The sequence below is a fragment of the Cupressus sempervirens genome, chromosome 8 (genome assembly GCF_028749045.1).
Source record: "Cupressus sempervirens isolate cs-2001-9-10 chromosome 8, ASM2874904v1, whole genome shotgun sequence".
In the NCBI taxonomy this organism is placed as follows: domain Eukaryota; kingdom Viridiplantae; phylum Streptophyta; class Pinopsida; order Cupressales; family Cupressaceae; genus Cupressus; species Cupressus sempervirens.
The window spans coordinates 101,872,956-101,885,513 of record NC_143125.1 but is presented as its reverse complement, the minus strand read 5'-3'; the positions used below and the strand labels follow the sequence as shown (position 1 = coordinate 101,885,513).

At 33.4% G+C, this 12,558-nt stretch overlaps 2 pseudogenes; both read left to right on the top strand.

Moving 5' to 3' along the window:
• Nucleotides 1–244: 244 nt before the first annotated feature.
• LOC149541813 (polypyrimidine tract-binding protein homolog 3 pseudogene) lies at nt 245–1,191 on the top strand (annotated as a pseudogene).
• LOC149541812 (2,3-bisphosphoglycerate-independent phosphoglycerate mutase-like) overlaps nt 1,191–12,558 on the top strand; it is a 96,754-nt pseudogene continuing 85,386 nt past the window's right edge.

The following is a 12,558-nucleotide window of genomic DNA, read 5'->3' as shown; positions in this document are numbered from 1 at the left end:
ATAAGCCAGGTGGGTTGGTTCAAGTGTTGTCATGTTGGGTAAATGATAGCTCCTAACCTGGCAAGGATATAATGTTTTCATTGATGATCTTCTTAGATGAAAGATGATTGTGAAGTTGTGATCTCTAGGCATATACAAGGGACTTAATGAAAGTTTTTCTCACATGATTGATGTAATTATAGGTTTGGCAATTTGAAATTCTAGATGATTGCAGATAAGGTTTATTCTCCATATTGATTTCAAGATGACAAAACCATCAAAAGTTCTTCACATTCATAATGTTGGACCTAAAATATCTAAGGTAGACTTGTATAAATTGGTAGAAACTCTTGGTACTATATCCAAACTTGTGATAGTGCATGCAAAGAATTAGGCTCTCATGCAAATGCGTGATATTTCTTTTGTAATGAGTGTTTTAGAAAACTACTCAATAATTCAACCAAGCATAAGAGGTAGGAATGTCTACATCCAGTTCTCATCTCATCAGGAATTGACAATAGCAGAGAATTCAGGGCAGGCACGGTGCAGTAGATACCAAGATTCATAGTCCAACTGAACCCTCTTAGTTACTATTCATCATCTGCTCTATCCCATGATAATTGAAGTGTTGCATCAAGTTTTTCTTTTTCCCTTCTTGGTTTTGTTGAGAAGATTATCACATTTTAGAAGTCTGGCTTGCAAGATTTCATCCAGTATTCTTCAAGAAAAAGTGCCATTCAAGCTATGAAAAATCTGCAGAATCATAATATCTATGATGGATGTTGCCAGTCAGAGATTTAGTTCTCAAATCTTACTGAGTCACAAGAAAACTACAATAATGAAAAAACTAGGGACTTCACAAACCTGACATTGCCTTCAGAGTAGAAGAATTAGATGCCAACCTAGTCTTTTGGTGACACGGGAGGCATGTATTGCATACAACCAGTTTCACTCCATCATATGGTTGCACCAGCGATGGGACTAAATTCTGTATAGATGCCTACTACTTGTGGAGCTGCTATAATGGAAGCCTTTGGTGGTGTCTTACCACAAGGAGTCACTGGAAAAATTAGCTGTCCACTTCTTGATGGTGAGCTCAGTGTTCAACTCAATATATCTTATTTATTAAACAAGGCAAAACTTATTATCTATGCATTACCAGTATGGCTTCTCTATCTTCCTTCAATTTTCTTATCGAGAGAAACAACATGATGGTAGTTGAAGCAGACATGCATCTATCAGAAGTTTATTTCATGCATTATAATGAAAAGTAGAAATTTGAAACCCAAGTGCACCATTGCGATTTCGCACCTGTTTCTCTAAAACCCACCAACATTTCTCATGCACATTTCAAACCTTTTTTGAAAAATGAAGAATCTAGGTCCTCTTAAAATGTCTCAAAGAAGATTTTGTATTCATAAAATTTGATGGGAAAATATGTGTAAAGGCCCTAGGCAGAAAATCTAAAATCGGGTGAACCAAAGTCATTTTTGCACCTTAGAAGCAAAAACCTGCCAGCTTTTATCTTTTTGGTTTCAAATTCTTTTAAAATTTTAGTCATGTGGGATATTTTCTCAAGGGGCTAAACTAGTAGATTATGCTCTTGAATCGAAAAAAATCTACACTGGGGAAGGGTTTAAGTACATCAAGGAGTGCTTTGGAATAGGCACATTTCATTTCATTGGGCTTTTGAATGATGGTGGTGTTCATTCATGATTAGATCAGTTGCAGTTGCTTCTGAAAGGGTTTGCCAGGAATGGTGCCAAAAGAATTCGTGTTCATATCCTCACTGATGGTTGTGATTGTCTTGATGGATCTAGCGTTGGTTTTTTTGAGACATTAGAAAAGGATCTTTTTGTGTTGCATAAAGAAGGTGTTGATGCATAGATTGCCTCTAGTGGTGGAAGCATGTATGTCACGATAGATCATTATGAGAATGATTGGGATGTAGTCAAGCGAATCTAGGATGCACAGGTTTTGGGAGAGGTGCCTTATAAATTCAGGAGTGTAGTGGAAGCAGTTAGAAAAAAAACTTAGAGAAGAACCTAATGCTATTGATCAATATTTGCCTCCCTTTGTGATTTTTGATGAAAATAATAAAGTGGTTGGGCCCATTCTTGATGGAGATGCAGTAGTAACTATCAATTTTTGAGCAGATTGTATGATTATGATTGCCAAAGTATTTGAATATGAAAATTTTGACAAGTTTGATTGAGTTCAATATCCTAAAGTTCATTACATAGGAATGCCTCAGTATGAGGGAGAGTTAAAGCTCCCAAGTCATTATCTTGTTAACCCACCAAATATTGACAAAACGTTCAGAGAATATTTAGTTCATAATGGTGTACGAACATTTGCATGCAGTAAAACTATAAAATTTGATCATGTTAGATTCTTTTGGAATGGTAACCGGTCAAGATATTTTAACAAGGACCTAGAAGAATATGTAGAAATTCCAAGTGATTCAGGGATTACATTCAATGTACAGCCAAAAATGAAAGCTTTAGAAATTGGAGTGCATATTGTTCTTCCTGATTATTACTCTCCAGAGGGCATAGATTTAATTGTACCCAAAACAAAGGATGTGAGGGTAGTTTTTATGCTACCTCGGCTTGGAAGGACAATTACAGGAACTGTAGATTCGGATACTTCTTTGACAATACCGCCAAAACCTCATGAAGAAGAGATTCAGTTCATTATAGATGCCATCAGTGATTATTTAAGTGTTAAGGTACGCCACTCAGGTGTGCTATTTTCTTGGAGTGGGATTCATCTATTAGTAATATATCATTTAGCTAATGACATAACTAAAATTTCTAGAGATCATGTAGTTTTCACAGATATTGATGGTCTGGTAACTATCACTGGAGGAAAGTGTACCACATATAGAAGCATGGGAGAGGATGCAACTAATGTAGCTATTAAAGTTGGCAAATTAAAACCATCAAATAATTGTGTGATAGCTCATCTTCATGTTATTAGAGGAGATAATTGGGACCCGGCATCATTTACCAAACTTACACAACATTCATCTTATTGAGCAAGGTCAGACGAAGGGACAAAGCCATATTAGTTCCTCTTTGTTGTAATTTTGTAGTCACTTGTCACATGCCCCTTCGAATCCTAGAATTTGAAACACTTCAAATTCTTATGAAGATCATATATTATAATCCATATATAAACTGTGGAAAAAGAAAATACGGGGGTTCAGCCTTTTCTACATACAGTCGGAGAGCTGGAGTAGGAGGGGGGCAAATTGTTGATGTAACAAAACTTGATATTGTAGAGTCAATAAAGGGTGTTTCATGTCAATAATTTTTGTTTCAATCAATTAATTACATGGTTCTTTCTCTTAATCTGAGTTACAATAAGAAGGAAAGGATGTTTCATTCTTTTGTTGCAAGGATGCGAACAAACCTTAGTAAGATGTGCTATGGGATTTTTAGAGCAGAACTAATTAGAAGCTATTCATCGGATTTGTGAGTCTTATTGATTGGTTTTAGATTGGATAGCTCATATTGCCTAGATTAAGTCTTGTTTAGGCTTAATTTGGTTTGCCTCTTCTGCTCTCAGGTTAAGAGCATACCCCATGTTAGTTTAGAATCAAAACATAATTCCTTGAACATCATTCACATAGGGAGTTGTACATATCAATTCAGAGAGAAGCCGATAATCAGAGAAAGGCTTTTCAACTATTGCAAGTAGGTTTTGTTCATCATTTGGGTGTTAAGAGTCTTATTCTTATAGGAAATAAGAAAGGACAAATCTATTTACCAATAGGAACTAAGTCTGGAAGACAATGAATATCTTGTTGCATTGAATCATGTGAATCCATGACTATGTGAATACAAACATCATGAAGAAAAAAAATAGATACAATATTAGTAGGAGGAGAAGAAATTGGTGGCTTAAGAAGTGGATCACATGTGAGAATACCAAGGTTCATGTAGCCAAATTCCTTCTCAATGTTTGAATCCACACTAGAAGTGTGATCAAAATCTGCAAAGAAATCATTGTCATCGGTATGAGAAAAGCATAAGAATTAGTATAGCCTAGATGCATGATCAACCACCCCTATATAAATGACCTCTCTAGTCTTCACATCTCTAATAAAAATTAAATTAGGTGTGAATTCCATAGTCCTCCTTCTATCTCCATGAGTGAGTTGATAGATGGAAAGATTTTTGTTACTTAGGTGAGGTACACACAACACATCTTTGAAGTATCTCTCCCCCTTATCAATAGTTACCTTCCCAATCAAATTCATGCAAGTATGATTACCCATCAAAATAGGTGGAGTATGAAAATAATTAAATGATGAAAACATAGACTATGAAGATGCCATATGGTGAGAAGCCCCTGAATCTAGAAGCCATCTCCCTGAATCTTGACTTGTAGTAGTGACTAAGGCTTGACTTTTCACCATGTGATCTTTTCCTTTATCTAAATATGAAGAAGAAGTTGAATTAGTCATTCTTGAAGGTATATTTATTTGATTCTTCTTAAGAAGATTCTTTAGTTCATCAATTTCCTTCTTATAATAATGATGTTCTTCATGTCCACTCTTCTTGCAATATGCACAAGTAAGCAGCTCTCGCTTGGATGATTTCCCCTTACTATTGGAGTTGTCTTGTGGTGAGGAGGTTTATTTCTATTTCTCATTGTATGTCATATCTTTCCACTTGTTTTTCTTCCTTTTTCCTTTATTCCCTTGATTAGCTACCAATGCCTTACATTTGGAAGAATTGAGAATTCCCATACTCATTCATTTTGATTCTTCAAACATCAACATCTCTCCAAATGATTCAAATAAAGGTGTAGTAAATGCACTTATCATTATCAACTTGTGAGTGTTGTAGCTTGAAACAAATGTTGCATATTTGGAAGGAATAATGTCCATCATATGATGAATAAATTGAGAATTCTTGATGGTAATACCACAATCCTTAAGTTGTACTCTCAACTCATGAGCCTTGTTAACAAAATCTTGGATTGTGTCTATTGGTATTTTTAAACTACCAAGCACACAAATAATTGATACCAAGATTATGAACAAAAACTTAGTCGAAGGGTTAGCTACTTCCTATGCTCAACTAAGAAGTTCCCAAATATGGACCAAACTTTAACAAAATCTCATTGGTTTTCTACTCTTTAGCTCCTGCATTACCAAGGCTGGTGCACATGAGGGATCAAATGATTCAAAACATGATACTATCTTAACACCTTATTTATTTATTTATATTCTATTAGAATACTTATCCCCTATAGTAGATTTTTAGTCGTAGGTATTCTCATATTTACATGTAATTCTACATAATAGCTGCTAATCAAAATACAGAGATCAAATGCAATCAAATACTAACCAAATATGATACTCTTCATACATTTTAAAAAAAATTGATTTGAATTTAAGATTTTTCTTGATGGTTATGCATGATCTCTTCATATGAAAATTGAAGTAATTGATCATTTTCTCATCCATTACGGTTCAAATTCTGCCAAATTATCTTGACCTAATTGATTGCATTACAATCAATATTTTCAATAATTTTCTCTAAAAATCATCCTTATGCATATCATTCTTAGTGCTTGGAAATCCTATGATATCACTAAAGAATTTACTTAATTCATTCAATTAAAAGTAATAGTGAAGTGATATATAACCTATCCTAGTTGAATTAAATTGAATAAGCTTTTCCCATACAACCTCAAGATAACCAATCATTAACATTGAAGACAAGATTCAAAGGAAATAGATATGGTAATAGTTGATCTTTGTATTAATTTACTTTGAAAATTAGATAACATTAGAGCAATACTCAAAACAGCTCAAAACAAAACAACACTATCTTTGAATGTTAATGTTTTCTCAGGTTTGTAGAGAAAATACATCACAAAATTGGCTTGAATAAAAATGGACTGAATGTAAACCTAGCAAAAGCTAAAAACTACATAATAGTTTTGACCCATTCTCTAGCCCTTGGATCTAATTTATATAGCATGAGATGCAACAGCTTTCTTTTATGGGGACCACTTCTACTATGCTTCTTTGTTGCTAAAGAATTTGCTCTTCTCTTCTTGGAACTCCTCAACTATATAAAATTGTGGTCTCTGTGGATTATCTAGTAGCTCTACAAGGGGAGTTGACCTAAAGGGCTCAACAAGAGAATGAGGATAAGTGATCATGGGTTGGCTTGATTCTCCCACTTTACTCTTTCCAAGTTGGTTATCCATTTGTGCCACCTGAGCCTCCCATTGATGTATCCTATTTCCTCTCTCCTCATATGATTTCAACAGCTCTTCAAACTTAGCATTTAGCTCTAGGAATTTATTTTTGTCTTTTTCAGCAACAACAACCCCAAAATCCACCACTTCCTTGGCCATAAGAGATATCTTTCCACTATCTACCTTCTCTTCCATGTATACCATGAGGCTACCTATTTGTTCAACACTTGATGCTTCTTACATACTAGGCTTATCCCTTTTCTCAATACACCATATCACCAATGCCTGATGATCATTACTATATATCAATCCCTTATGGGCCTACAAGATTTCTAATTTAGTATTAAATTGAGTATCTTTCACTTTTCTTACAACATTAAGAATCATGGCATTGGCAATGCCCCATTTAGGTAAAATCAAAATCCATGAATCCTTCAATAACTATCTCCCACCTTCAGGGGTTATCTGTGTAAACTCTTCCATAAAACTAGTTTTGGCTTCCTCTTCAATTTCAAAGTCACTCCTATTAGTTTTCTCTACTTTAATTGGTTTACTCATGGCCTCAAAATTTTCAATATTTCTTCTCCATAAAAATTGAGAAAATTCCCTAGACTTGACAAAACTATCATCATATATATATTTTTAGAAGCCTATGCATTACAAGATCTATATCCTTACTTTTGTAATCTCCCACCATGAGAGCTAGTGTTGGAATAGGAGGTTCCTCAAGCACTTCTTCTTATATATTTTTAGTTGTGACTATAATATCCCTCTCCCCTCCCATTTGTCTCAACTATTATTTCAAGGATACTTCATCATCTATCCTAAGTGGAGTCTCGATTGTTGAGTATTCCTCAACCTAAGAAGATGATTCCTTTTCCAATTTTTTTTTCTTAGGTGCATGTATCCTAGGTGGGATTTTAAAATTTGGTCTTTTATATGGAGGAATAGGCTATACACTCGTAGCCATTATGCACCCAACTCTTTTCTACAATGTATACCACCCTGGGTTTAAAATCATTTCACCTACCAATCTCCCTCAATGGCATTGTCAGGATATGCTTGTGATAAAATTTCCTTCTTTTCATTCAAATTTTTCATAATCCTAGCAATGTTATCCATCAACATATCTATTTTCATACCCCAATATTTTTTTATCAACTAGGGGATCATAGTTTTTCTCAAAAGCCTTTATAAAATCCAGGGCTTTGTTGTATAATTTCAACTTCTCCTTCCTAAGATCCTTCTCATATAGTGAGAATTTATTTCTATGTCCTCCAGAAAGTATATTATTTTCTTATGACTTTTAGCTTTAGTTCTTTCTCTGAAAAGGTCATAAAACCCCTCTGAATCTATAAATTGGGCATGAGATTGAACCATTTGACATCTATCTAAAAATTTCTCCAAATTCTTCCATCCCTTCTCGACAAAGAAAAAATTGTGTACAATAGTAATTTGGGGAAAGAAAGTACCTAAGTTAGATTTTCCCAATAGTTCTCTTTCCTCCAATGATGCTATCTACCATACAAGCTCAACAATTTCTACTTTTAAAGGGGCTTGATAAGGTAGCACATGTACTTTTCCTAGAAAGACATAAACTCTAAAAACATTAGATACTACATTTGGAATGATGTCTCCTCGATTGTGACTCACCATCAAGCCTTTAGCATTATCTTTTGGTCTAATCAATTCTATTAGATGTTGTGGTATTTTAAGGCTATCCCCTATTAACAACATTCTAGCCTAGAAGCAAAATACTAGTCAAATATGACAAAACTGGCATAAATCACCTCCCATGTCATATCTACACTCTATAATTGGACAAGAATATTTTCTCCATCTCTTTCTAATTCCAACTTCATTTCTTTAGAGAAAAAGGTAACTCCCTTATACAAGAATATGTACATTAGCATGGAGTACTTCCAAAAGGGCTTATTAACTTTAGCTTTTACAATTCCTATTAACCCAATATGAATTTCTTCTACCAAGAGAGTAGAAAATTCAAAGATATAACTCATACCATACTAAAGGATTTGAGCAATAATGAAGACAATTGAGCCTAGGATGTGTTCTTTCTCACCCATGCTGAAGATTTTTTAGAGAGATAAATACAACAACTGTGCTCTAGGTTTCAAATTTTTTTTCAAGAAAGGCTTTAGAGTATTTGGTGTAACTAGGGGCAATGGTCCTAGTCTAAAAAAATTCTCCTACAATGTTCCTCCCCTTAGATATACTCTTTGTGCATCATACCTAGCCTAGAGGTCTTTCATTTCTATATTTTCATGGACTGCATGGTTAGTGTTTAACTTAAAGACCTCTTTGATCAATTTTTTTGAAACCCTAATAATATTATCACCAACACGATTCTTCACAATCCTAGTAATTGGATCATATTAGTTTGACATTATTTTAAGAAAATCATCATCAAAGAAAACTCATAGGATAATTAGTTTGCTTGTGTCAAATTCTCATACATTATTCAAGGGAGTATGTAGTCTTCTTCCTGCAAATCACTTTCAAAAAAAATTGTAGGCCTCCAACAGATTGTTTGGCATCCCTCAACCAATTTTCCTTGTCATAAAATGCCTCACTAAGTAGTAACTTAGGGTTTTTTGGAATAAAGTCTTTCCCCCTAGCAAATTCATTCATGGATTGTGGCATTTTCTCTAAGAAATCATCATGCACAACTCATTTCAAATAATCTACTTTCCCTAAAAAATCTCTTCGTGGAGGCATGTTTGATAATTATTCTACTGTGAATATAACATCTCAATTTTTAGAAACCCAAAAGACCCACCCAATTTTTTGGTCTTTCTCCTCTAGAAATTGTTTAGTAGTAGATCAAAACCCTTGGAAAATTTGGCCCTTAGCTTTCAAAATATTTTTTTCTGTGAGAATTTTTCAACCTTACTATCCAATTATAGAAAATTGGAATACTTACTATAATATTAAAGTTGCATGAAATAGAAGTGATCAAAATTAATGCTTCAATAGTCATATTTTGGGTCACACAGTTAAATTTGAAATTCCATCATTTATCTTCAAAATTAGATGACTTAGCTTGATTCCCAAATTACTACATTTACCATTTATGAAACTAGACATGCATCAAAGAGGTGCTTCCTTACATTTTTTTAATTTCAAGCAGTTTCAAATTGTGGGAAGCACTGATCATTGATCTTTTAAAGATTGATGATCAAGGAAAACCTTTAAATTTTCTATGTCTTCTTTTAATATTTTTGGTCCACTCATAATCACCCTCTACCTCAATAAATACATAGACTGCTCAATAAATTGGTATAAGCCATTTTAGCATGTGTTCCAACTCAACATGATGAGGTGACCCTTTGAATGAAAGGCCCCACTTTCCACAAGTTAATCAGGCATTTTCCCACTTTCGTTAAATATCAAACATCTCTATAATAAGGAGAAATGTTCTCCATTGATCTTCAAATCATCAATGGTCTTATAATATTTACCATGTTCACAATCTAGTCAGCAACATCAACCAATGAAATGGCTCAAATTTTTCCAATGTGTGCTAACAACCATTTGCTAATTATGAACTTGTTCTAACACATACAACATTTTGTGGCTCATTGAGAAACTAACAAAACCAAGGACTACGTGTTATACAAGAACTTCCCCATATTTGCTAAATGTTGAGGAAGTTCATAATGTGGGAAAACACTCATCATTGATCTTTGTTTGATCTATGGTTGACAAATGTAAACCCTACAGTGGTTAAAAAGACTTTGAAGAACACTAAGGAATTAACATAGTGTTAAGACCATGGCTAAAACAAAGGCTAACATCAAATTTTTTTTGGCAAAGTAATCCTAAAACAAAAATGTGAAGAGGTAAAGAGAAAACCTTAAAGTAAAAAGCTCCTCACACAATTTTTAAAAAATAATACTTTCCCAAGTCTTTGAAAACTAGGGCAAAATGATAAGGGTTTCATGATTTTTTTAAAATAAAAAATTTCACCTATGGTTTTGAACATAGCATACCTTTAAAACATTAGAAAACTAGGTTTTTGTTATAAAATACAAAAAATTGATTAAAGGTGAAAAACTAGATCAACAGTGGCTTTGTCTAGAGACAATGAATGTGAAAATTCATACAAGGGCTCAAAATCATGGAAGAAGTAGATCCCATACTTTGAATGAATTTTCCTAACAACCTCTGAGAGAGAAACAACATAGGAAGAAAGACTATAGAAGGCTAAACAAGAATTTACAAGGATGTACAAAATATATAGAAAACCCTAAAACTATTGTTCATGGAAAACTAATATTTTTTAGCAACAATATCTCTTCAGGAACTATCCAAGAATTGGTTGTTCAATAATGTTACTTGATAAGTCTTTCAAAATATAAGAATCTTCTCCCTATGTAGCATCAACTACATAAGGATCCAACCATATAGGTGGTGGAAATATAAGAGGAGTAACTGAGAGAGGAGGAGTGAATCAGTTACTACAAAATAAATCCAAGATCTCTTAGAGGTCAAAACAAAACAATAAACTATGTTGATCCTTGGTAGACACAAAAAGATGATGTAACTTAGTAAACACTGAGAATGATTGGTAATTTCTTAACATGCAAATCTTAAGATGTTATTTGTGATTACTTATTTGGAAACACTTAAAAGAAATAGCATTAACACATTTGACACCAAGATTTAATGCATAAAATCATTTTGGGAAAAACCAGCAATTGCAACTAGTTACTATTTTCACTCTCCTAAAGTGGGCCCCATTAGGAGCCAACCCTATTAAAGGTTACAAAACACACAATTAGGTGTGATCTGGTTAGAAGATTTAATCACCTTGTTAGGAGTGACCTTGTTAGAGGTCTTTAGACAATTCAATAGAATTGCCACCTTGTTAGAGGATTTACAAATAGCTATGAAGCCAACTATGTTTAGATATTTAGATCACTACTACGATGGTTAGAGAGTAATAATTACAAGACTTCATTTGGATGCAACTAAATTGGTAATTATAGATCTCAATTATGTCTTGTACTTGATCCTCCTTGATCAAATCTATCCTTTCAACTTCATGAGTATATTCTACTTATCCTTCTAATTTGTTTCCTCTTTGCATTATTAGATCATCAAAATATTCAATGCATTCACATTTACATACTCTAATTCTCAATTTAACATTTTATTTATATCTTTCATATTTTCAAGTTAGATCAAATATAACTTATAATAATTAATATTCATCTCCTCAAATGGCTAGAACCATCAAAAAATTCAATCGAACTTTATACTCCAAAATAATAAAATCCCTCGTTAGCCGAGCCTTCTTAGTAGGCACTAACTCAAAAAAATAAATTCTTGTGTTAACCAACTGAAACTCAGTCAAAACTACATACTAGAAAAGTTCCTGTGGTAATTGAGTGAGCTTAACACTAGTTCCATCCAATGTTTCCTTCATTAACTGAGTAAGATCATTTAACACTCATCTTCCATAGACTTTCATTTAACACACGAGTGAACTTGGTAGACACTGCCATTTGAATTAGGAAAATTTTGGATTGCTCGATAGCCACAAAAAATTGTCTTCAATGCTTGAGTGAGCTCAGCATACACTAACTAGTAATGATATGAAATTTTGTGTAGCATCAAAGACAATACACAATTAATTAATTATTTTCAACAATCTCCCTCTTTGGCATTGATAGAAAGACAAAAAGTCATAGCACAATGAAATTTATTTATTTATTTATTTTGTAAGGAACATATCCTTAGTTTCTTTCTGATTCTCATTCATGAGAACTCCCTCTATTAGTGTGAAATTTGTATGCCTTTAGTTTCTCCCTCTATTAGAAAACTTCTGTTTACTAGAACTTCTACCAAGTTCATTCTCTCTTTTTTTGACAATTCTTTCTATGATAAAAAACTTCTCCCTAGTTTTAAAAATAACAAAATTTCTATGAGATATGATAGTAAACTTCTCCCTCTTTGACATCACATTCCAAAGACAATACTAAGTGAATATTAATGTACCTCAACTATTGATTCATTTGCAATATGCACTTGCCAACTCTGCATCAACTGATTGATCTTCAACATGCTTTGGTTGATGGATCACTAAAATTCATTTAGTGAGCTTCATATAGGGGAAAGACCCTTAGCTTACCTTTTACATATAGAAATGCATCCTTAGGTAATGGATTGATGAATATGTTTGCAATTTATTTTTTTGTATTTACATATTCCAATTTGACATATTTATCTTGCACCAACTATATTAAGAACTTATATTTTATGGCAATGTGCTTTGTTTTTGTATGCATTATGGGATTCATTGATATATTGATTTCACTGGTGTTATCCAAG